The sequence below is a fragment of the Pleurodeles waltl genome, chromosome 1_1 (genome assembly GCF_031143425.1).
Source record: "Pleurodeles waltl isolate 20211129_DDA chromosome 1_1, aPleWal1.hap1.20221129, whole genome shotgun sequence".
NCBI lineage: Eukaryota > Metazoa > Chordata > Amphibia > Caudata > Salamandridae > Pleurodeles > Pleurodeles waltl.
The window spans coordinates 288,623,586-288,651,552 of NC_090436.1; positions in this window are offsets into that span (position 1 = coordinate 288,623,586).

Sequence of the window (27,967 nt, forward strand, 5' to 3'; positions counted from 1 at the left end):
TTACGGGTTCCGTGGCGGATGTCCTCCCACCTCTTCCGACAGTGGGTGCCCCGTCTGGTGTAGACCCCCAGGGCCCGGACTTCCTTGGCGATGGCACGCCAAATATCGATTTTCTGATGGGCGCTCACCTGTTTGACATGTACAGGGTGGGAAAGAGAAAACGTCACATTTCTGCATGTATGGAGTAAATGCCCCCCCCTCCCCAACCTTGCCATGTGGCCCATTCTCACATCTGTCGTGCGTTGCACTCCTCATTTTCTCCCCACCCCACCAACTGACAGCCACCCCACTCCACACAGGCATAGACCATTCAAGGAGCACTCAGTGTACTCACCTGTTGGTCTGGAGGACCGTAGAGTAGCGCATACTGGGGGAGGACCCCATCCACAAGTTTCTCCAACTCTTCAGACGTGAAGGCAGGGGCCCTTTCCCCAGTCGCAGCAGCCATTGTCACTTCCAGACCGAGTTCACAGCAGCACTTGCAGTATAGGTCCTCTCCTGTGGATGATCAGGTCTCGAGTGATTAATCAGATAGAAAATAGCGGACACGCCCGCAGCGGTGCGTACCGCGGCGGTGCGTACCGCGACCGCCGGCGCACATCGTCATTGGCTCCTGAATCCCATAGGGTTCAATGTTAACCAATACGACTTCGTACAGCGGTCTTCGACCGCCTACAGCCACGGTGTGCCACGCCAGCGCATTGACCTCACATCCCATTGTCCCACTTCACAGGTCAGGCAGCCGCCATTTCAAGGGCCCACATGGCTTAAATTTGACTGCGTCACACAGGCCTAGGCCTTGCATTGCCACACATACACGCCTTTCAATGCATTGCGATTCTTTAACTGTGCAAGCTGTGTGAACGTACCTGTGGTTTGCCTGACTCTGTGCTCCATGTTGTCCTTCCTAGGCACCGTCCGCTGGGACTTCCGAGGAGAAGGATGAATCCTCGCGTGTACCGTCCGCTGGTGGACCTGTCGACAATGGAAGAACGCCATATAATACTACGCTACAGACTTGACCGTGCCACTATACATGAACTGTGTGCCCAGCTGGAGCCAGCCCTGATGTCCCCCATCCGCCAACCCACAGGCATTCCCCCTCTGGTGCAGGTTCTGTCAGTCCTCCATTTTTTGGCAAGTGGGTCATTCCAGACAACAGTGGCCATGTCATCTGGAATGTCTCAGCCTATGTTTTCCAAGATTTTGTCCAGAGTGTTGTCTGCCCTGATGAAACTCATGCGGAGCTACATCATTTTCCCAGAGGAGGGTGATTTGCCTACAGTGAAGGGTGATTTCTATGCCCTTGGATATATCCCCAACATCATTGGTGCCATTGATGGGACCCATGTGGCTTTGGTGCCCCCAAAAGACGATGAGCAGGTGTACAGAAACAGGAAAAATTACCATTCGATGAATGTCCAGGTGGTCTGTTTGGCTGACCAGTACATATCCCATGTAAATGCCAAGTTCCCTGGGTCAGTCCATGACGCGTATGTTATGCGAAATAGCAGCATCCCCTATGTGATGGAGCAGCTACAGAGACAACGTGTGTGGCTAATAGGTGACTCTGGTTACCCCAACCTGCCTTGGCTACTGACCCCAGTGAGGAATCCCCGGACAAGGGCAGAGGAACGGTACAATGAGGCCCATGGGCGAACTAGGAGGATCATAGAAAGGACCTTTGGCCTCCTGAAGGCCAGGTTTAGGTGCCTGCATATGAAAGGGGGATCCCTGATGTACTCACCAAAGAAGGTGTGCCATATCATCGTGGCCTGCTGTATGCTTCACAATCTGGCATTGCGACGTCAGGTTCCTTTCCTGGAGGAGGATGGTGCCGATGGTGGTGTTGAAGCAGCTGTGGAGCCTGCGGAGAGTGAAGAGGAGGAAGACTCAGAAGACGACACAGACAACAGGGACAGAGTAATAGAACAGTATTTTCAGTAGCACACAGGTAAGAATCACCCATGCCATTTTACATTTCCTGAAAGCCTCCTGCATCTCAACTTTGTCCATTTCCCCCCAGAACTTTAAAACTGATGTTTGATTTTCCGTTCCCTTTTCAGTGCTGTATGACCCACTGCGTGACTTCTGCTTGGTTAGCCCATGGACTAATGCTAAGTGACCTCGGTATGTGTTCAGCACAAAGTTAACAGAACGTAATTGATATGTAATGTGTTATACATTTGTAAATAATACAGGCTGAGTCCTGATGGATTTCAGTGCAATGAGTGATTTATTTTTAGTGCAAGATGATGGTACATTCTAGTCAAACGGTGATGGGTGGGGGTGGAGTAATGTCCATGGCGGAGTCCAGTTCTCAGTCTCACAGGTGCATTGTCCATATGCCTGTGGAAGGATGGAGCAGGGGCAGTTCAAGGTTTGACAGGGTGGCAATGTGGGACAGTGGGAGGACTTCAGGGGGTATCTGATGCTGGCGGGGGTCTTGACATCCTACTCTGTCGATTTTTTGGATCTCAGGCTCCTCTTGCGGGGTGGTTGTTGTTCAGCAGAAGGTGGGGTTCTGGTGGCCTGTCGTTGTGGTGGGGCCTCCTGTCCACTAGCGCCGGCGGAGGTGGTAGGCTGTTCCTGTTCCGGGCTAGTGACAGGGGCCCTGTGTGATGCCACATGGTCCCGAAATGTGTCCTCTATACGGTTGAGGGCCTGGACTATGCTCCCCATAGCGGTAGAGATGTTGGTTAGTTGGTCGCTGAACCCCATGTAGCGTTCCTCCTGCTGTGCCTGGATCTCCTGGAACCTGGCCAGTACCGTCGCCATCGTCTCTTGTGAGTGGTGGTAGGCTGCCATGATGGTGGTGAGGGCCTCTTGGAGAGTTGGTTCCCTGGGCCTCTCCTCCCCACCCTGTCGCACAGCAGCCCTCCGAGTTGCCCGGTTTCCCCCGGCCTCTGTCCCCTGGACGGTGTGCCCACTACCACTGCCCCCAGGTCCCTGTTGTTGTTGGGGTGGTGGGTTACCCTGGGTGCCCTGTAGTGGCAGACACACCGCTGATTGACCTGTCCTAGAGACAGAGGCATGGGCCCGCTGGGTGGGAGCTGTGCTGTTGTTCCAAGAGGGGGTTGGGTCTGCAGTGGCCTGTGGCTGCCTGAGGGGAACCGACTGTCCAGAGGTCCCCGATGGTCCGGGCTGGTCATCAGGGTCCAGGTCGACAGAGCTGCTGTCATCACTAGGGGCCTCTTCCGGGGGTGGGATGGACATTTCTGGTCCCTCCTGACCGGTGTGTTGTCGTTCGGGTCCTGCATGGGGTAAGAGAGTATGGTTATTGTTTCTGTGTGTGCAATTGCGTGCGATTTATGGGTGCCCTTGTCCCCCAGTGCTGGCATTCCCTTGGGGGAGGTGTTGTGAGGGTGTTTTGTGGGGGGGGGGGATAGGTATGTGCAGTGGTCATGCTTAGGTGATGGGTGTCCATAGTTTGTGGTGGCATGCAGGGGTTGGTGTTGGGTGGGTTGTGCTGGAGAGACATTCTCAGGGAGGATGTGTGATGGGGGGGTTGGGGGTGAGGGTGGGGGTGGTGGTTAGCATGCTGGGGGGGGGTGAAGTAGTTGAGCTTGTACTTACCAGAGTCCATTCCTCCGGATACTCCAGCGAGGCCATCAGGATGCAGGATGTTTAGTACCTCTTGCTCCCATGCTGTGAATTCGGGTGGTGTGGGTGGTGGTCCTCCGCCAGTCTTCTGCACTGCGATGTTGTGTCGCGAGACCATCGAGCGCATCTTCCCCCGTAGGTCGTTCCAGCGTTTGCGGATGTCGTCCCTATTTCTGGGATGCTGTCCCACCGCGTTGACCCTGTCCACGATCCGCTGCCATAGCTCCGCCTTCCTGGCTATGGTGGTGTGCTGCACCTGTGAGCCGAAGAGCTGCAGTTCAACTCTCATGATTTCCTCAACCATGACCCGGAGTTCTTGGTCCGAAAAGCGTGGGTGCCTTTGGGGTGCCATGGGGTGGTGTGTATGAGGTGTGGGGTGTTGTATGTGGTGATGTGTGTGTTGGTGTGTGGTGCTTTGTGCTTCTATGTGGTGTGTGTGATGGTGTAGTGTGCCTCTGTGTGATGTAGCTCTCTATTCTGTGATGTTTCTCTCTCTCCTTCGTCTCTGATTTTTGTTAGTAGGGGTTTGTGGGTGATGTGGGTGTGTGTTTTATATTGTATTGGGTGTGTGGGTGTGGTGTGTGTATGTGTTTCAGGTGTGTGCCTTTCACATTGTCCAATGTGGTAGAGTTTTGTAAAGGTGTGTGTATTTTGACCGCGGCGATCGTGTTGTGGTGTGTACCGCCAATGGACTACCGCGTTTGAAAGACCGCCGCGTGGATTTGCGGGTCGTAATGGCATGGGCGTATTTCTGTTGGCGTGGCGGTGGAGGTTTGGTCATCTCCAGTTTACCACTGCCCGCTGATGTGGCGGACTGCAGTGGAGGTCGGATTTTTGGAGGTATTGCAGTTGTGGGTCAGAATGTCCGTAGCGGCTAACTGCGGCCGCGGCGGTATTGTGGCGGCCTTCTGACCGGCGGTAAACGGCTTTTACCGCCGAGGTCAGAATGACCCCCTTTATATCACTTTTCAGTGATATCTCTACAAATTCACATTGCAACTTTATTCGTTTTGACCTACAATTATCCTGATAAATATTATATATTTTTCTAAACACTGTGTGGTGTATTTTTGTGGTGCTATATGGTGGTATTGTATGATTTATTGCACAAATACTTTACACATTGCCTTCTAAGTTAAGCCTGACTGCTCGTGCCAAGCTACCAGAGGGTGGGCTCAGGATAATCTTGGATTGTGTGTAACTTACCCTGACTAGAGTGAGGGTTTTTGCTTGGACAGAGGGTAACCTGACTGCCAACCAAAAACCCCATTTCTAACAAGGGCCCATGAGTTTGACGGTCAGTGCGCTGTCATGGCAGTGGCAGCGGTCCAACCACCATTGGCTTTGCAGTTGGACCACTTTATTACGATGTTGGCGGGCCCATAGAGCAAAGACCACTGCGGTACCACCGGTACCACCAGGCAGTGCAGACTGCGGCAATGACAAGGCAGAACAAACACACCAGTGGAGTCAGTATTTCTGCCAGACTCATTATGATGTTTCACACCACAGATGTGACCGTGGAGGCCCAGCCACCACATTCTAGCTGGCTGAAACGAAAAGCATAAGGGAAACAACTCACCTGCAGGCAGCGTTACACATCCTGTGCCACCTTGGAGCCCATCACACATGTCCTGCTGCTGCTCATCGAAGGTGCTCAAAATCCACACCACCGTGGATGCAACCGATGTTAAGTACACACATCTACCTGTGTAATGAATCTCAACAACAGATTGTTGAGTTGTCATCCACCTGATATGGGGGTGACGCTATGGGCACAAAGTACACATGTCATTGTGTCCATAGTCAGAGTAATTCGCAAATAAGAACACATTCAGAGCCACAGATCACTGACACTGCACTGCCACACTACACAAAAACACTTGTCTGCCCAGCGTAAACAACATTGTGTCATACATCAGCAAGACAACATGAACATCGCATCTATCAATTCAACTGACACCCTCACAATGCACACATGCCATTAACTGTCATCAGATTGAACACACATATGTATGGATGTGTCTTAGAACACAAACACCCTTCATGAAACAGCCCTGCAATGGACTCACAAATGACCCACATTGTAACACAAAGGAAGGTCAATGAGATGCATAATAGTTTGAGAGACAAATATCCAAAGCTCGCTATGTAAACAAGACCTGCACAATAGGGATGAGCGCATCAGGAGCACTCATGGAAGGATTCTGCCCTGGGACACATTACACTTTGTACATGCCCCTAAAACAACATTTGGACATCACCACATGCTCCTGATCACACTTGAATAATATCTGTGATTAGCAAAAATTACCATGATGCCAAGTAGGCCCCAGCAACAAACAACATCAAAGTGCCTCCTACATGTACCATACCATATGCATGCATGCCATCGGAACTGTCAACAGTTGTCCACTGGAAATTCAGGATCTCAGACAACTACAATTGCATGGCTGAAGTTGTGCAATCACAGGAACTGGCCCTTCATGTATCTCAGGGCCAAACAATAGTAGAGCCAAGTGGCATGCCTATCTATATAACGTGGAAGTGCAAGTCAAGAAAGCAAATACAACAGTTATACATATAGATGAAGTAGCTGCAATGTACACACATCAAAATGGATGCATGCTCAGTCAAATACAAATGAAGCTAGCACAATTGAACACCCTCCATGTGTGGACAAACAAAACACTAGCTTTCACACATGAGACAAATGTACAATCCATATCAGGGGGACAAATTCAACACTTCAACACCATACATGCTCACATTAGACAACATAAGATGAATTACTTACTATACCAAACATAATACAATGCAATGACACCCCATTTGGATTAACAACCACAAATCCATACAGTCAACATCTACCTTTGTCTTGGGTGACACCAGCACTGCTCACAAAGTTAGATATTGCAAACAACAGCAAATGGATCAGCCTGAAACACACACAACTGTAGGTATACAATACAAGTTACTCATGAACAACATAAAGGTAGAAAAGGAATTTCAGGACAAAAGTGTACCCAAATAAACCACAACTTCGGTTTATTAACTCAGAATTATTCATAGCAAAGGCCATTGGCCAGTCCTATAAGTTGTCCATGCACATTACTGTGCCCACACGACTCCAGTCACTGCCAGGGAACCTCCATAGAAAGGGGCATCAAGTGGGCAGGGAGGTACCTAAGAGATCATCCTTGGGCTGGGTGGGGTCAGATTTGGAATGGATGGGTTTGGGTTTGGGAGGCAGATATTTTTCTTTGGAGGGGTGGACTTCTTCTTGGGGGACAGGTATGGGTTCCTGCAGGGGGCAGGTGTGGCAGGGAAGGACTTGGATGTGGAAGGGATGGGTTGGGATTCTGGTGAGGGCCTCTTGGTTTGTGAGGGGGTGAAGGGAACAGGGGAAAGGTCACACTCAAAAAGGAAACTCTCCTTCAGAAAACGGGGAGGGTATGCAGAAGGGTTTGAAGATTTGGAGGTTGAGGGAGTGGTTGTCTCATGTGTGAGTGTACATGGCTTTGGTGAGTGTGTGTATGAGGTATGCTTCTGTTTGGGTTGTGTCTGTTGTGTGTGTGAGTGTGGGCATTTGCATGTTTTGAGGGGCTGGGAGGTGGAGGTGCTGGGTGATATAGAAGTGGTGGATGTGTGTGTGGATGTTGGGGTGGTGCCTGTGGGTATGCTAGATGTGGTAGATGCTTGTGTGTCTTTTGAGGTGGTGTCTATGGGTATGCTGAATATGGTAGATGTCTGTGTGTCTGTTGGGGTGGTGTTTGTGGGTATGCTGGATGTGGTGGATGCATCAATGTGTGTTGGGGTGGTGGCTGTGGATATGGTGAATGTGTCTGTGGGTGTTGTGCTGGTGTCTGGGTGTATGGTGGGTGTGGTGGATGTGTCGGTGGCTGTTGTGGTGGTGTCTGTGGGTGTGATGATGTGGTGTGGGGGTCGGTGGGGTTGGTGACTGGTAAAGTGGTGGCTGTTGTGGTCTTTGTCGGTGTATGTTGAGTGCCTGCGCGCAGGTGTGTCTAGTGGTGTTTATGTCAATGTGTGCTGCTTGTGTATGTTGAGGTGGGTGCCTTTGTGTCTGTGTGCTTGGTACAGGTAAGGGATTATGGGATTTGGATTGGGAAGATGGAGTTGGAGAGAGGAAAGTGGGCGTTACTGGCTGCCTTCTGAGAGGAGGCCAGAGCCTGACTAGATCTCTGTAGGCCAGACATGGCACTGTAAATGCCTTCCAGGAAAGCATTAGTCTGCTGAAGTTGGCAGCCCAACCCCTGGATGACATTCACAATTGCCACCTCACTCAGGGCAGCAGGGTTGATGGGCTGGGGCTGATGTGCATGCAGCAAAGGAGCTGCCCACTTTTTTGGGTGAGAGGGCACAGCCAATTGGGAGGGGAGCAACGGGGGGTGGTGATAGAAGTGGGGGTGGCAAACAAACAGGAGCAGGTCTTGATGGGTCTGCCACCACTAGAGAGTGACCACTAGAGGAAGAATCCAATGATGACGATGTTGAGCCTTTCTCCTCCATGGCACTTCTTTCACCCTCCAGGCCACTGGGTCCCTCCATGTCGGTGTGTCATGACTGGAGGTACTGAGGCCAGAAGCTTCCCCACTTGGTTGTGCCCTGTCTAACTTGCTTGCCTGGGCTGATGCTACAAATACAAAGAGGAAAAGGGTCACCACATGCTCCTGCTCACACTTGAACAATAGTTGTGATTAGCAAACATTACCATGATGCCAAGTAGGCCCGAGCAACAGACAACATCAAACTGCCTCCTGCTTGTACCATACCATATGCATGCATGCCATCTGAACTGTCAACAGTTGTCCACAGGAAAATCAGGATCTCAGACAACTACAATTGCCTGGCTGAATCACAGTAACCATTGAACAAGTAGGAGACCACATCACCGTTAATGCTTTGCTCAGGGAGCATACCTCAGTTACCTGTTGTCACACAATAGTAGACCAATGCCAGGTTCATTCCCACAGATCCCACAGAAGGTCATGCAGACATCTATTTGCCGCATGTACAAGAACACAACAATAAGACATGATGCTCCTAAAACCTGCCATGTTGCTGACAGCAGTATAGTAGCCTGGAGAAGGTGATATTGAACTACTCATGTCACACTGGAAACATATCAACAATGCACACTTCACAATGTGTAATCTGTCCTAATGGAGTCATGGAGATAGTACTAATGTTGCTCAGATGTGATACACATTTGGCATGGAAATATACACTGTAGACAAAACGTGCAAATTGTCAGGGAGATTAGTCTCTAAAATCCATAACACAATGAATCAGCAAGCCACAGTGAAATCACCACTAATATCTGTCACCCCTTACAATGACATACTGTGATTGCTTCAGTAGGTGCCATTAGTCCTTTGTATGTTAGACAGACCCAGATATTTGCAAGTACTTGTAGAAGGCCCTCAATATGTTGCCCAATGGGAAGTTACATCACTGTTTCAATTGTGGCCCTTCAAACCCAGATGTGTGTGGATGAATGTTTATCTCCAACCACATCGGATTCCAACATAACTGCAAGTCACTCCATGATGCATGCAAACTTTTCCACATGCTGTCACATCAATGACATGAAAATGCACACTGTGAATAAAAACTCTAATCCTACCCGTAAGGTCCCTCATTGCTACTGCATTTATGGGTATGTGTGAGCCAACAATTAATGGTGACCCACTCCTGTCTGTGGCACCACATGAAATGTAGCCCTATTGCAAATGTACTATGTTGTAATGCATACATATGTGAGGGTATACAGAAATCATCCCATGAACACAGGTAGACCATGCATGAATCAACAGTGTACACATTTGGTCAAAAGAGAAAGAGACGCATGCTAACATGCTGGCACAAGGAATGTTGGCAGTGGTGGCACATAAATCATGCCAATGGACATTCCCCACTTACCACAAGCAAGAATTGATCTGTAGCTGCACCCAAAGAACAATGTTTACAATGTCACACATATGATCGAAATCTTCACATTAGAGACAGTAGCGAGGCACCAGCACTCATCACACACTGAAGACAAATGGCCTCTGGGGGGCAGATGTCAATATACTCATTCGACCAGACACATGGCTGAAGACAGTGATCGATCACTTCTTTTGTCTTTGGTTTGTAACACTGAGGAGAAGTGGTCTGTAGCGTAGAATTTACACTCACAACAACAAACATTACTTGATTGATCAATGGACGCAGCCATGTGTTGTCCCTAGAGAGCAAATTGTTTGTAGCTTGTGCACAGTTGTGATCTAGATTCCTGGACCAATAGTCAAGGCACATCATTAGAAACCACATCACATATCTACAGAAACAGTTACTCATCTACTGTGTCACACATGGCTCATCCATAATTGTCAGGGGGAGATGTCAGAACCTAACACTTTAACTTGGCAATGTGACAGGCAGGAAAATGCCCTGTACTCACCCCCTTTTGGCTGCTGTGTTTCCATCAAACCCCCATCAAGGTCTGAGTACACAGCCACCAAGAGGCGGGGCATTAGGGGGCCATGTTCTGACATGCACCCCACCCACGTTGAGAGGACAGCCCCAGTTGGACCTCCACAATCTTCCAGGCCCAGGTCCATCCATCTCTTGCGACAGGGGGTGCTCCACCAGCTGTGGATCTCCAGGGTCCGTACATCTGGGCGATGGCTCTAAATATCTCCTTCTTCTGATGAGTGTTTACCTATATAGATGCAAGAGAAAAATCAAGCAATTACAATCACAAGTTTTTGCCCAAATGGTTGTGTCACACACTTGTCAGAAACACTAATCAAAAAATGGTCAATTTGTCAATGTATCAGCACACATGCCAATAAGTACAGGGACATGACTACACACTTTTGTATCCATCTGTACACTAACCCGCTACCCTGCTCATGGCCTGCAATGACAAAGCAAGCTTACTGACTTCAGGTAGCCCATGCTCCAGCAAATGTACTGTGATATGAGCCACAATGAAACACTACACACCTTTGTGGCTTCTGAAGAGTAAACTCCTTAGACCTGACTGGACCAATACATTTACAGGCAACTTCCATAGTACAGACTTCACCCTTACACTTGAGTGACAATGACGGGGCTGGCATGGTGGTTACAGAGAATGTCTTCCTTGTGCATGTGTGGACATGTGGCTTCCCAAATGCAGACTCATGCCACTCGGGGGGGGGGGTTCTGTGGTATGTACCTATTCCACAGAACAATCCTTTGGAAATATGTGTATAAACTACAAAGATGGCACCCGACATACAAAGGTATGCAGTGTACAATTTCTGCTATGTAATAAAGTAAGTGAGTCAAATGTCATAGCATTCCAGGAATCTAAAGACTACCTTCTCTGCAGGTCTGTCATTTGTGCAATAAGCCTGTACAGGACAAATATGGCTTCTGTGAAGGTGAAAGCAGAGCTGTGGAAGTAAGGGACCTGTCATGAGTCAAAGACACACATTGCCAACAACGCAAAATGCACATGTGATTAGTTCAAGGATTTAACTTAGTCCCCATTTCTAATCTAGTCAATGGACTGAGGCATGAAGGGCAAGTGTTGCAACTAGACACATGACACAATTGGCCACATGACAGAATCTGCTGGTCCACAGGGAGTGGGCACAGTGCCCAGTTGCATAGCTACAGGGACTCTTCAACAGCCTGGACTATGTCCCATTCTGGGAGATGCATTTGACAGGCCCTGATCTCTGCAGGTTGAGCATACAGAACCTACACATCACTCACATTTCCATCACTTCCATGTACGACAGTACATTATGTAGCCATCAGTAATGTCACTTGTGTGGCAATCTGAAGAGCAGAGCAAGTCACAATATGCCTTCCATACAACAGTTTGTCAAGGTCAGATGTGGGGTAAAAGATCTGTGCCCTATACACAAGATCCTCAAGTGACTTAGACAAGCTCATGATGTCATGCACATACATGTTGTCTAACATTTACAACCGTCATAAAGAAAGAAATGTCATTGTATGGCAGTAAAGTCTCCTTGCCTAGTTATGTGCATCCAACACAAGGATTATATAGGAGCCCAAAACAAATTGCACAACACAAAGTAAATGAACACAAAATATAGCACTGGTCACCAATACCTACACCATGTGCATCGTATTGATGCCACACAGACTGCAACAACAGATACACAGGGGCACATTGTAGCCTGTGAGGAGGGAAAAGATGGTGTTGAACAGAGTAAATTGTGCACATGAGGTACTTACCTGCTCCTCTAGTGAGCCATAAACCTGATCATACAAGGGTAGGACCTCATTCACAAGTCTCTCCAGCTCCTCTGGAGGGAAGGCAGGAGCCCTTGCACGTGCTGGACATGGCATGATTGTTCCCAGAGGTAGTACACAGCAGCTAAGGTAGTGGAGGTGCTGCTGGGGATATATATTAGAACAAACGCATGCGTAGAGCACGCATGCTTTTACGAGGCGGTCTCTACAACATCTTGACCACGCATGCGTTTACCACACATGGATTTACAACAACATTTGTTGTAAAAGCATGTTTGGTAAAGGAACATGCGTGGTAAATACTCCCCCAACCCCACAACCTACACTTGAAACCATACTCCACCCGCCCAAGCCCTTAAAACTGCCCCTTCTACCCTCTGCCCTGAGCTCTAATCACCCCCCTACCGTGCCCTGTCCTAAAACCTACCCTGCCCTGTCCTAAAAAAACACCAACCCCCACCCCTCCCTAAACCCTAATACCTATCCTCCCCTGTCCTACAGACTGCCGCGACCCCGCTTCCACCCTAAACTCTAAAAGCTACCCTTACCTGTCCTAAAACTTACCCCGCCCTGTCCTAAAAACTAACCGACCCCCCCACCCTAAGCCATAAAACCTACCTGTCCTAAAAACTACCTCTTCCTGTCCTAAAAACTACCCCAACCGCCATCCTAAACCCTAAAACCTACCCAGCCCTGTCTTAAAAACTACCCTAACACCCTGCCTTGAAAGCTACCCTGACCTGTCCTAAAACCTATCCTGCCATTTCCTAAAAAATACCCTGACCGTCTGCTATCACACTGAACCCTAAAACGTACCCTGCCCTGCCCTACAAACTACGCCTCATTAAACCCTAAAAGCTACCCTGCCCTATCCTACAACCTACCCCACTCTGTCCTAAAAACTACCCTGAACCCCTACCCTGCCCTAAAACCTACCCTATCCTAAAAACTACCCCACCCTGTCATAAAAACTACCCCGCCCTAAACCCTAAAACCTACCATGCCCGGTCCTAAAACCTACCCGCCCGCTCCTAAATACTACCCCTACCCCAACCCCGCCCTAAACCATAAAACCTACCCTGTCCTCAAAAAACTACCCCTCCATGTCCTAAAAACTACCTGACCCCCGCCCTGAAACCTAAAACCTACCCCGCCCTGTCCTAAAAACTACCCCAACCTCCAAAAGTGACCCTGCCCTGTCCTAAAACCAACCCCGCCCTCTCCCAAAAACTACTCCAGCACCCCACCCTCAAACATAAAATCTACCCTGTCCTAAAACCTGCCCCACCCTGTCCTAAAACTACCCCAAACATCGGCCCCAGCCCTAAAACCCACCCTGCCCTGTCCTAAAACTACCCCTCCCCATCCTAAACCCTAAAACCTACGCTGCCCTGTGCTAAAACCTACCCCGCCCTGTCCTAAAAACTACCCCGGCCCACTGTAAAACCTACCCTGCCCTGTCCTAAAACCTACCCTGCCCTGTCCTAAAACTACCCCGCCCCTCACCCTAAAACCTACCCTGCCCTGTCCTAAAACTGCCCACCCTGTCCTGAAAACTACCCTACCTCCCACCCACACCCAAAACCCTAAAGCTACCCTGCCATAAAACGTACCTGCCCTGTCCTAAAAACTACCCCAACCCCGCCCTAAACACTAAAACTTACTATGTCCTAAAAACTAACCCACCCTGTCCTAAAAACTACTCTGAACCCCGTCCCCACCCTGAACCCTAAAACCTACCCTACCCTGTCCTAAAAACTACCCTGACCCCCTGCCTTAAACCTAAACCCTAAAAGCTACCCTGCCCTGTCCTAAAACTGATTCCACCCTGTCCTAAAAACTACCCTGACCCTTCACCCTAAACCCTAAAACCTACCATGTCCTAAACCCTACTCCGCCCTGTCCTGAAACTACCCTCCCCCTCCCCCGCCCTAAAACCTAAAACTTACCCTGCCCTGTCCTAAAAACTACCCAACCCCGCCCCCACCCTAAACACTAAAACCTACTCTTTTCTCAAAAAGTACCCGACCCTTTCTTAAAAACTACCCCAATCCCACAACCTACACCCTACCCTGTCCTGTCCTGTCCTAACAACCCCAACCGTCCGCTTCCACCCTAAAAGCTACCCTGTCCTAAAAACTACCCAGAACCCTAAAACCTTCCCCGCCCTGTCCTAAAGACTACCCGACCCTCTGATCATCTCCTAAAAACTACCCCTCCCAAAACACTTGGCCCCACTTACTTCTCTCCTCTGGTCACTACTCCTTCCTGCTCCTCCCAGTCTGCTCTCTCTGCTGTTACCACGCATATGTGTTGTAAAGGCATGCCTGCTAAACACATGCGTAGTAAACGCATATGCGTTGTTATGGATGGCAGCATGTTCAAAGGATAGTGTTGCATTGATCGCGTTGCTAGTGATGTTTCCCATTGCTGGTAGCCATGTCAGGAGTCAAGTGACTGATTTTCCGTTACCGCCACAGGCAACATTGTTAGCCTGTGGCTGTGTCCTCCATAATTGGAACCGCCTACCGTTCAGACGACATCCACTGGTGGTTGCGGGCTGTTCCTAGAGTCCAGTGGAGTAGGTCAGGCATCCCCCATTTGTGGCAGTTTGAAATACTGTGTATGGCTCTGTAAACTGTGTGACACCTACAATATATGTGGAGGATCATCACAAACACCCTTACTCTGTCTTGTTTTGTAGTGTTGTGTAGCCATTTTAGCTATAGTTTTATACACGTTATTTTAGTACACTAGGCCAGCCGCTGTGCACTTTAACCTAGACATGTTTTATTTTAGCTTTGTTATATTATTTTAACAGTAGTCACATTTGCGGTCTTGTTTTATTTCCTCTATCTAGCTGTTCTTCGTCTAGGTCACTACTACATTCTTAAACAAGACATTTATTTCACTCTGTGTTTTTTTCAAGGCTGCAGTAAGATAGGTTGCCAGCAAAAGTGGTAGGCTTTGTCTCTAGTGTTCATAGAATCATACACACTCTTATGTGGAACTCCTTTCATGGATCTATTATGTTCTATTACTAAAGCACTACTTTGACCCATGTACGTTGGAGGAAGATTCCAGCCAGATGACCACAACTGTATGCTAATTGATGATTGCTTCGCTCCAGCTGCTTATGTAGACCACAAGCCTCTTGCTCAAGTATGAAGGATGATGTCTCTCCAGGGGAACCTGAAAGGCAGAATTAGAGCTTAACATGCTGTGATCTAACATAGCTTAGGTAGGATCTATCCCTACGAGCCTTAGTGACAACATGGTAGCGTTATTCTTGTGTTTTACTCGCCTTGTCTCAATTTGAATCCTATTGTGCTTCATCGTCCTAGTTATTGCAATACATGTCTTATTATCGAAGATGCAGTTACTTCAATAAAACCTTATTGAACTATATTCTGCCTTTGATTGTCCTTGCAAATGGGAGACTAATGTAACTGAGAGAAACGGATTAGATCTGGGTAACCACGATTCCCCTGAGGAGTCATTTATGTCATGCGCCTGGTTGCCCCAATCATCCCTGCTCTTGGGTGGAGATGTGGCGCTGCTAGTTAGCCAGATTGAACCCGGATTAGGCTGACAGCTGTCACACGGTGAGGGATCGGACTCAGTTCCCCGCAATACAAGTGATTCTGCTGCCTGAATCCAGTAGTGTCATTAGGACAATGAGAACCTACGCGACAGTAGGATCTACTACACAATCACCAGTGTACTGAGTTGCAGGGCACAGATGGCTTATGAGGGCTGTGCACGGGCCACCGCCGGAGACAGTATTTTTGGCAGTTGGAAAATACAGTCACATTTTGAGGGGCAATTGTGTAGCAGATTGTTTGGTTTCGCCTGAATCCATGTTGTGGACCTGTGTTGACATTCCATGGGGGTAACATGTGACTCTTGTGTACTTGCTAGCTGGGATGGGTACTGTGTGTCATGTGTATCCGGTCAGAAATGCTTTGTCACACGATATTGTTTGCATGCATCATTTATGTTGCTGTTGACACACAGACTAATGTTACAATTCAAGTATTGTCACATATAGGTCCCCTGGGAGAGGGAGGATGTTGCAACCTCCTGTCTAATATCCACTGCCAAACCTTCAGACCATGGAGGAATGCCACCTCATCCAGTTATACCGGCTGAACAGGCAAACAATAGTGGACGTATGCCGTCAGCTGGAGCTAGATCCTATGACAGCTAACAGTAATCCAACCTGCATCCCACCCATTGTACAAGTCAAGTCAGTATTGCACTTCCTGGCTACAGGGTACTTACAACATACAGTGGCCCTACCTGATGGTTTGTCCCAACCTACGTTCAGTCTGGTGTTGAAGGATTTCCTCTAAGCAATGTTGAAACACATTGACAGCTATATCAGTTTCCCTCAACATGACGATTTAGCCAATGTGAATGCTGACTTTTATGGTTTTCCCCGCCTCTCACACCTGGTGGAGCCATTGATGGCACACATGTTGGCTTGGTGACACTGCAGGCCACTGAACAAGTCCATCGCAACAAGAAGAACTTTTATTCCATCAAAGTGCAAGTTGTCTGTTTGGCAGATCTCTACATCTCACATGTGTGTGCCTGTAATCCTAGACCAGCCTATAATTCCTTCATAATTTGTAACAGCACCCTACCCCTTCTGATGTCACAACTGTACCCAGAGAGGGTTTGGCTGGTTGGTAAGTCACGTCTGTCTTGATTGTGTGTGAGCAATGAAGGGTGCTACAATCATGAAGTGAGTTATTTATTGTTGCACTTGTGTCCCATTCCCTAACAGGAGACTCAGCATATCCAAACCGTCCTTGGATGTTGACGCTGCTGAGGAATCCAATGAGGCTAGGGGAAGTCCACTTCGATGACACCCATCGAAGAGCACATCAGGCAGCAGAATGGGCTTTTGGGCTCCTGAAGGCCATACTTTGGTGTTTGGACAGGACTGGTGGAGACTTCCTCTAATCACCAAGGAAAGTGTGCCAGATCACTGTGGCATGCTGCGAGCTCCACAACATTGCCCTGTGGAGGAATATCCAATACATCCCAGATGAGGGGGAGCCTGCAGTGCTACTGGGTGAGAATCCTGTAATGCCAACTGAGGATCACAGTGTTGAAGAGGAAGGAGCTGATCTGTGAACTGTAGTTGTGAGAATGTGTGGAGTTGAATGTTTTGGATACAGCTAGGGAGCTGTACTCTGTTTTCCAGATGCTTGCTATGTGACTTGTGCAAAAAGAACAGATGATGGACAAAATGCTGCACAATGCAAGCATTTACCCCCGGTCACAAAGATCTGTGTTTAATCCATCCTTTTTTTGCTGACTATGCCACCCCAGTTTGAACTGAGCCATATGCAAATAAGTCTTGACCCTGTTCCTCGTGGGAACAGTCCAGCCCGAACTGCCACGCCAGGTCCTCCCTGGACCAGAAACAAACATCCTAGGACTGATTTGCATATTGCTGGGTCCAAACTAGAATGGCATGGCAAACAAAATAACTGATGGATTAAACCCAGATCTGTGCCTGGAGGTGAGTGCTTGATTTGCTGTGCATTCCGTCTATTATCTGTTGTTTTTGCTATGTCACTTGTGTCATATGTATGATTTCAAGCCTATGCTACTTGCTTGTTCGCTGTACTTGTACCTTCACCATGACATCTTCATGTGGGTATTTCAGAGTTGTGACATTGACAGGTAGGTGATGCTGTTCTGACATACGAAATGGACATGGATTGTTCCAGGTAATGAAAGTCACATAGTCTGGGTAAATAAGACCTGTGCCAAGACAGATTGCACAGTGTTTGGGTGGAAGGTCAGAAGTGCCCATTGGAGTTGTTTTCTGTGCTGTGGTGACCTGATGCATCGCATGTCATCATTTGATCATAAAATATGTAGTCCCACCTTACAACCGAGTTGCTTTTCCTTCACATTGGCTAAACACTCTTTTTTTATGACCCGTATGTAGCTCATCATTGCAGACCGCAGTGCATGTGCCACAACACTGACATATGTTTGTGTAATACCACCAGATGCATGGGTGTATGACTGCCCTTTCATCAGGGACTGCCATCTGTGTATCTTGGATTATATAATGTTGAATGACTTTACTGTGGTATGTGATGAGGGTCAAGCTGATGACATCAACCACATCAATGTTTGCCTATTTTACAGGAGAATGCCTGACAAACCCCTTCCTTCCATGACCTGAGGTTCTGTACTTGTCAATATGTTCATTTACTCAGTATGAGTCAATCATTTCTGATTTCCAATAGTTCAGACATATTGACAGCCTATGTGCTGAACACTGTAATAACATTTTTAGTTTGAGCAGACACTTGTATGTATGTCTCTGTGTGGGAGGGATGTAATCCTGAGCTGGACATTGTATACTTGCAACATATTCCATCTTGCCTTGGATGGTTCACATGGGCTGACATATCTACATGGCTAAATATAAAATCAAAATCAGCATACAACGAGTCAGTGAACAGTGATTTTATTGTGCAACTATGACTAACAGAAAATATACGTGACATGACTCAACAAAAATTCAAATGTGAAGGGGTCAGTCATGGTGAATGAAATCATTGGAGTAGTTGCCACACCATTGGGAGTCCAAAGTACTCCTCCCATTAGAAATGGTAGGTGGTTCAGGATCTGTCCAGAGGAAATGTATGATATACAGAGGAGGTTCTTAAGGAAGAGGGTTATTACTGGCAGTGGTGGGTGCCTTGCCATCTGCACCTCCTGGATTCATTGCTGGATATCCCAGCTTGCCTGGGGGGGGAAGGATCTGCTGCTACAGAGGCAGAGGTGTCTGGCACTTGTTGTTCCTCTGGCAGGACCTCCCTTTTAGTGGCGGGCACCGATGTTGATGGACCTGCTGTTGATGAGCCAAAGGAAGTGTTAGACTGGTTTTGAAAAGCCCTGAGCAGGGTAGTGTGTATGTCCTTCAATACCGCTATTAAGAAGGCCATGTTGGTATTGTGGGCCTCCATCTGTTCATGCATATCTCTTTGCATGTCTCTCTGTAGCTACTTGATTTCCCAAAGTTAGGTCAACACCTAGCCCATCACACCTTGGGACTTCTGATAGACCCCCATAATGTGGCTGATGGTGTCCTGGCCAAGAGCAGCCCAAGTGGTCTCACCGCTCTGGCTCACATAATCCTTCCCACACATCCTACCTCCACAGGCCTTTGCCCTTGCCTCAGGGTGTCCTCTCTAACTTGTTCCTGGACCCTCATTTCCCGAAGTGTTGCTCTGCAACTCATGATCCAAGACTGGGGGGCACGAGATGGTGGACACTGTGCTAGGGACACAGGTTGAGGGGTGAATGGTTGCCTGGGATGAGAAAGCAAAAGGGCTGGGATGTAACGTTGTGGGCACAGTGAGACTCGTTGTTGCTGTCTGGCCAGGGTGTCCAGTTGGGCCAGAACCATCCTCCATGTCCAGACATCCAGGAGTGTTCTCTTCACTGAGGGCTTCATCCAGGGGGATAGTGGCAGTTTGTTTCATGGCATTTGTGTGCCCAGCGGCAGATCCAACCTGTTGATGTAAAACATACATTGTGACATCTTCCTCCAATGGCTTTGTGTTACAGTAAGCAGAGACCTTGTACAAAGTTAAGTTGTAGTTAATCCAGCTGTGGCAAGCATCCATGGTTTATATGATTTGACAAGACGTGTGAACCATGCCAACCCAATTTGACTTAAGCAGCTGCTGCGATGTGCAGATCAGTTGCACTTTGAAGGGTGACCTGAAAATGACATCTTACCACCAGTGCAGCCAACACAGTGAAGATTTAACATATGGCTTTGGCCATTTGGAGGCCTAGTTGAGTGGGATGCAGGCAGACCCAGGACATTGTTGTATATGTGACTGAATGCATCATGTGCACAGTGCTGTGTCAATGTGTCTGCTGCTGCTGACAATCTGGTGATGCATTTTGAGGCCTTAGGAATACTTGTTGTACACACTGGGTAAGGTGTCATTCCTGTCTTCAATAGTTTTATCTTGGCATAGCAAGTCAACACTGGGTAAGGTGTCATTCCCGTCTTGAATAGTTTCATCTTGGCATAGCAAGTCAAGATGGAGCAAGGTAGAGAGACACGTCTCTGATTTTAGCATGATCTGTGCTCGATCACTCCCAGGTGAGTACACTTCAATTGAGAGTTGACCAACAGGAGTTTTTGGACAAGTGAACACTGGGCTGGTGGTTGAAGATACAGAAACAGAGCCTACTGGAATTTGCAGTCAGGTAACTCTCTCTACTTCCCAGTACTTGCAAATGTTATCCCAGCAGGTGAGTAAAAGTCATTTGAGAGTTCACTAAAATGTATTGAGACAAGTGAACACTGGGCTGGTGGTTGTAGTTCCTGAAACAGGGCCTGCTGGGAGTTGCAGTGAGGTCACTCTCTCAACTTCCCAATACTTGACAAATGTTATCTACCCAGGTGAGTAAACTTCATCTGTGAGTTGAAAACAGGAGTTTTGGACAAGTGAGCACTGGGCTGGTGGTTAAAGTTACAGAAACAGGGCCAGCTGGGAGTTGCAGTCAGTTTGCTCTCTACTCCCCAATACTTGACAAATGCTATCTCATGGAATGTGTTTTTTTTTTTCATTTTGAGATTTCCAGGCCCTGTTTGGACATATGGCATGTGATAGGCCTTGGTAACTGTGTTGTTGGGTCCAATGATACACATTGATAGTATTTAAATTCAGATACTATGGATATTGAATGTTGGTTGGGTACATGAACAAGACAGTGGGAAAAGGTGAGCTGTTAGTATGCAAGGCATTGCATTTTTTTGACATTTTTTGTGATGTAACTTACCATATGCCACTCCCCAGGCATTCTTGTCAAGCCCCCAGGATGCAGGATGGCCAAGACTTCCTCCACCTAGGGATATAGCATTAATGGGGAACTGGGATGGCCACTGCCAGTCCTCTTGGCCTCCAGCTGGTGCATGGAGGACAGGAAATGGATCTTGCCCCTGAGGTCGTTCCACCTCTTCCTAATGTGCTCCTTGGGGCATAGGGTGGTGCCTAAAGCATTCTTTCTGTTGACGATCTTGTCCCACATTTCAATTTTCCTACTGAGCGGAGTATGTTGGATTTGTGCTCCAAACAATTGTGGCTTTACTCTTCTAATTTCATTCACCATGACTCTGAATTCATCTTCAGAAAAATGGGAATTTTTTGCATGTGACATGGTGTTAAAAAAAAAGAAAGGGTGATAGGGACTCACTTAACAACGGGAGTGAAATAGGCTCTGAATAGACAAAAGTGCATACAGTGTGTTATATGAGATGGTGAAAAAGGGGTGCCTAAACTATGTACTCCACAAAAAATGTGCTTGGGCTTTATTGTCTTCTAATGGAAATGCAAAGGATTATGGTCTGTGAAGGGGTGTGTTTATAGTCTCCTTTGCAGGTATGTCCACTTGGCCAATGTGTGTCAGCTATGTTGTTTTTAATTCATTCTATATTCACTTGTCTTTCACTTTGCTGACCGCCAACTGCCGTGGTCAACAGCCATTGGCTGACTGCCACGAGAGGACTGCCACAACAACTGTGTAATTGTAATAGGCTCAGTGGTTGGCTGCAGCACTGACAGTGCTGGAGGTTGTACCACCTATATCCAAGCTGCCGTGCAGCTGGCAGCCTGCCTTTTTTGCTTGGCAGTTGGCGGCCCTACTGGTCGAGCTCATAATCAGGCCCTTAGATGTTGCAGCAGGAGACCTGTTGCCAGAAGATTGTAATTCATTGTGCTTTCACCTGGAGTTCTCAAAGACCACTGGATACAGAGAAGTATTCTGGGATAACAAGAGAGACTAAAGATTAAGGCCCTCATTACGACATTGGCAGTAAATCTGACTTACTGTCGCGGTGACGGCAGCCAACATACCGTCGCGGAGGCAAAATATCTGTGTGCCATATTATGACACACACACACTAAACCAACAGAATACTGCAACAAGCACATATCTGCCAGACCAAAGGTCAGTGTTAAAGTGTTGGTACGAACACCCATACCATTACATCAACAAAACAACGTTCACCACATTATGACCCACAAATCACCACGGCAGACATTCAATGGCGGTAAACCATTGGCGGTACAAACCGGTGCAGTCTGAATGGCCACCCAAATACAAAACAGCACAACATTGTCCAAAATGATAATCACACACCTTACACTGATACACACAACAGCACTTTAAAACACACACCCACAATACCCACAACCCCTTTGCCAGCACAAAAAAACTGCAATAGCTAGCCACACAAATCACAGTGACAACTACACACACACACACACACCACAACCACCCATTCATCTGTCATGCACCCCATATCCCACACCCCACCACATTACTCAACACCCTCTGCACAACACACACCACATAACACCCATGTCCTCACTAAGGCACCCCTTTTTCACAGATGAGGAGTTGCGGGTCATGGTGCAGGAAATAGTCAGGGTAGAGCCACAGCTGTTTGGAGCAGAGGTACAGCAGATATCAATAGCCTGGAAGATGGAGCTATAGTGGAGAATCGTGGACAGGATGAACGCCGTAGAACAGCAGCCAAGAACAATGGATGACATCTGGAAGAGGTGGAATGACCTACTGGGGAAGGTACGTTCCGTGGCAGCAAGGCATCAGCTCGCCATCCAGAGGACTTGTAGTGGACCCCCACCTCCTCCCCCACAGCCGACAGCATGGCAGGAGCAAGTCTTGGCAATCCTGTGGGACTCACTGGAGTAGGGAGGACTGCACACTGGTGAGTCAATTTTTACTACGAATAACCTCCCATACCTGCATGCCATCTCACCCCTCACCCTGACTCCCATCACTCCACTGCATCCCACACAGTGCACCTACACATGTGACTAACCCCAATGCCAAGCCCTGCATGCCATAGCAATGCATGTACAGCCCTCCCAGCCCCGCATGTACACCCATCACCAAAGCATGCACAGCATGGAGAACTAACACTCCCACAATACATCACCATACACAAACAAAGGTGGCAGGGCAACAGCAACGATATAGGGGAAGCTAGGGATGTACAATATGTCAGAGACATGAAGCATAATACACCACTTACATCCCCACAGGTGCTGCAGCCAATACCAGTGGCGAGGAGGTGCCACAACTATCCAGTCCCCCAACAGAAGATGCCACCAGTGATGAAAGTAACTCTGGACTTCTGGATCTGGATGAACTACCTGGCCCATCAGGGACCACTTGTCAGTCAGCTACCCCAGCCCACACATAGTCCACCACAGAGCCTCCCCCTCAGTATCCAACACCACAGCACCCACCCAACTTCCCCACACCTCTGTCCCCAGGACATGTCAATCAGCAGTGGGCCCACTGGTACAGGGACCCCAGTCCACACCTCACAGCCAAGACAATCAGGGTTCTGGGGTCAGTGGCAGTGGGCACACCATTCAGGGGACAGAGGCACAGGGGACAGGGACAGTCAAAGGACAGCTGTGTGCCAGGGGGAGGACAGGCCCAGGGAACCGACTCTCCAGGAGGCACTCACTAAGGTCCTGGGGGCTTACCAACAATCCCAGGACAAGATTGGCCTGATTCTTAAGAACATGCAGTAGAACAAGCGGCTGCAGGATGTACACCATCAGGAGATCAGGGAAGATTTGCAGGCCCTCAACACTACCATGGTCTCCATAGCAGGGGTGCTGGCTGATATGGCCAACATCATGAGGGAATGTACAGCACACTAGTGGGCCCCTTCAACTGGCCAGTCAACTGAAAAGCCCACCACATCTGCTGCAGCTAGTGACAGGAGGCCCTGACACAGGATCCACAGGCCACCAGCACCCCTCCCCCTACAGAAGGTGAACCACCCCGCAAACATTCCCTGTCACCCAGACAGATGCCAGAGACACTTACCAAGACCAAGACCACCGCCAGGAAATGAGACCCTCCTGAATGTCCCCCTTGTGTTCCACTCTGTCACCTTATCCACTTTGAACTGGCATTGGTCCCCTTCCTATGGCCCCTTGGACACTGGACCTGTGCTGCAAACAGGCTAGACCAATACCCTGGACTTACCTCTACCATCACCCCATTCCATTGCACTATTCCTTCTATTAATTGCACTACAATAAACACCCTTAGACACAACTTGAGTGATAGTGCTTTCTGTGATGAAATGTGCAATTATGTTAACGGTTACATCTTGTGCAATTGACATGAACTTTGGTATGGTATACAAATAATGAGCTGTAGCTGTCTGTAGTCATCACATCAGTGCACAGATGTAATAACACCAACATCTGCAAATAGAGAAGGCATAGGTGACAGTCAGTTGAATGGAAAAAAGTGACTGCCAGCCCGCTACAGCCACACTGAAAATATAAATATTTAGAGGAATGGTCAGTTCCACTGTCTTAACCGTGTGTCATTGGAAGTTCTGCCGTTGTCCACATCCTCATCCTCTGCCTCCTCATTGTCACTGTCTTCAGGGTCCACTGCTGCCACAGGGGCATTTCCAATCTCCTCCTCCTGCAGATAAGGCACATGTCATCTGAGGGCCAGGTTGTCCAACATGCAGCATACTACAACTATCTGGCAGACCTTCTCAGGGGAGTAGCACAGGAATCGACCTGTCAGATGGAGGCATCTGAACCTGGCCTTCAGGAGGCCGAAGGTATGTTCTATGATTTGCCTGGTTTGCCCATGTGCATCATTATATCGATTCTCAGCCCCTGTCCTGGCATTCCTCACAGGGGTCAGGAGCCACAACAGGTTTGGGTAGCCAGAGTCACCAGCAAGAATTGAGGGACAAACATTATCCTACACAATGGTATGAGGGATGACTCCAGAAGGCATACACTGACACTGACATATCTTGGGTGGGGACTCAGGCCCACCTATTAGCCACACCCTCTGCCTCTGTAATTGTGCCATCACATTTGGGATGTTGCTATTCCTCAGGACAAAGGCGTCATGCACCGACACAGGATACTTGGCAGTGACTTGGGCGATGTACTGGTCCGCCAGGCACACCATTTGCACACTGAGTGAGTGGAAACTCTTCCAATTCCTGGACACCTGTTCATTGTGGCGGGGGGGAAAAATGCAATATGTGTTCCGTTAATTGCCCCAATATTATTAGGAATCTGTCCCATTGCATAGAATCCAGCCTTCACAGTAGCCAAATATTCCACCTGGGGGAAAGCTATGTAGCTTCACATGTGTTTGAGAAAGGCAGCCAAAACCCTTGGAAGCACTATTGAGAACATTGGCCTTGACATTCCTGCTGCCAAGCCCATTGTCACTCGGAAAGAACCAGTTGCCAGGAAATGGAACACTGATAGAACTTGCACAAGAGGGGGGATCCCAGTGGGGTGACGGATAGCTGACATCAGATCAGGTTCCAATTGAGTACACAGCTCTGTGATTGTGGCTCCGTCCAGTCTATAGGTCAGTATTATATGCCTCTCCTCTACTGTAGCCAAGTCCACAAGGGGTCTGTACACAGAGGCTTGCCTCCTCCTCCTCCTATTCCTCTACAGTGGTAGGTATCTAAGGGACACAAGAGTGAGAAGGGTGTCACTAACTGAACAATGCAACCACCACCCCAGTGCAACTGAGCTTATATGTAATCGGACAATCTGAATGGCAATGTATGTACAATTCACAGCAATGACGCAGTTTCCTGATTGTTGTCCTCCACCTGTAAGTATGGACAGGTGGAAGTGATGTAACTCCGCCGGCATTGGTCGTCATGGCGGAAGGCGGTCTTCCACAGCCATGCTATTCCTCATTGGTTAACATGGGGCTCTATGGAGTAAGGCATCCAATGAGGATCACCGGCAGCGGCGGTGATGGTATACACCGCCACAGACGTGACCACTGTTTTCTTTCTATAACCTCACTTGATTTCTGACTTTCCACAAGACAACATCTACACTGCGTGTGCTGCTGTGACCTGTGTCTGGATCCTGCCATGGCCCATGTGACAGGGGAAAGGGCCCCTGCCATCACTTCTGAGGAGTTAGATCACCTGGTGAATGGGGTCCTACCCCTGTATGGACAGCTGTATGGGCCTCCAGACCAACAGGTGAGTATACCACGGGGACGATGCATGCAACAAGGTGTGGGATATGTCTAGTGGTAGTGAACATGCAGGGCTCCGGGTGATGTGTGTGCCAAAGGAGATAGAAATTTAATTTGTGGGCCATATGTGTGACAGGCAGGATTGTGTGGTTAATGGTGTCCTCCTGTCTGTATTACCTCTGCAGGTCAGCGCCCATCAGAAGAAGAGATTGTGGCATGCCATCGCCAAGGAAGTGCGGACCCTGGGGGTATATAGCAGGCAGAGCACCCACTGCACGAAAAGGTGGGAGGACCTAAGACTCTGGGTCAGGAAAACCGCGGAGGCCCAGCTGGGGATGGCCTCCCAACGAGGGTGGAGTGCCCGTCGGAACCTGACTCCCCTGATGGCCCACATACTGGCAGTATCCTACACAGAGCAGGATGGGCGCTTGCGGGCAACACAGCAGCCACAAGGGGGTGAGTACAGTGAGCGTGACAACCTTTTTTGTTGACTGGCATAGGATCCTGGTGGGGGGTTTCAGTTAGTGGGTACCCCTTAATGCCAGCTCAGACATTGCTGGGAGGTCCAGCTCAAGGTAAATGGGTGTATAGCAAAATCTTGTAATCGAGCTCAGTGGCATTTCAGGTCAGACAAGGATTAGTGGGTCCCAGGATGGATGTAATTGGCAGAGGTTGGCTCTCATCTTGCTGTGGTACCTAGCCAATGGAATGCCAGTGTGATGCATATTGCTCGATCCTGATCCCTGTGTGATGGTAATGTGTATGCCATCTGTGCTGTTGGTGCTGTAATTGACCCAGTGCTCCCTTTCTCTCTCCCCAACCCACTACTTTCTTCTGTCATCCTGTCCATGCGTGCATTAGCATCATCTGGGGGAGAAGTAGGGGCACCGGCAACTGAGGGAGCTGCATCCCACAGGACCCAGGAGGCAGAGTCCACCGACGCCAAGGGGACCAGTGGTACAGAGGGTGAGGGGAGCACCACTGCGGAGACAGGAGATGACAACCCTGACTCTGATTCCTCATCCGATGGGAGCTCCCTGGTGGTGGCGGACTCCTCTGGACCCACCCCAGCTACAGGTACAGCCACCACCCCCATACCAGCACCGCCCTCCCAGTAGCCCCCCACTGAGTTGACCGTGCCCGCTCACCCATGAGTGTGGGCATCTCCTTCACCCCACGCATCTCAGACCCTGTCCCAGTGATCCCTGCTGCCCTCATTGAGGAGGCTATTGACCTCCTGAGATCAACCAACCGAGATGCAGCAATGCAATGCATACACCTTGAGGGCATCTACAGTGGGTTGGTGGCCCTACAGAGATCATTTCAAGCTTTGGCCTCATCTCTGATGGCAGCCAGTGTCCCTGTTCCTACTGTTCCCCCCTCCAACTACCCCTTCCCAGTCCCAGTCTTCTCAACCCCAACCCATGCACACATACAGACAAGCATGCACACAACACTTCAGACGAGAGAAGCACAGTCAAACACATGCAGCACACTTCAGGCCACAAGCACTCACACAAACAACAGACAGTTACACACGCAGCAACATCCACTGCTTCCACTGTCTCCCCTCCTCCTCCCTCACAGTCACATCCACCCTCACACCTGCATGTACTGAATCAACAGCCACCATCACCACATCATGCAGCACACCCACCTCACTTGCAGACACCTCCACAACATCCATCCACGCGTCCCCTTTGTCTTCTCCTACCCTGTCTGCCCCACTTCTAAGAGACACAAATGCATGCACTTAGACTCCCAACAGCCATCCACCTCACACACGCACTCTGTCCATGCACCTGCACCCAAGTCCAGCAGGTGTACACCTCTGACAACCACTCCCTCAACCTCCACTCCCATCCCTCCTTTCACATCCCGCCACAACATCCCTCAGAAGCTTTTCCTTGCCCACCTTGCCCTCTTCCCTCCCCTCCACCCCCCGTTCTGGCCATAAGACCCAGCACAGCACCTCAGC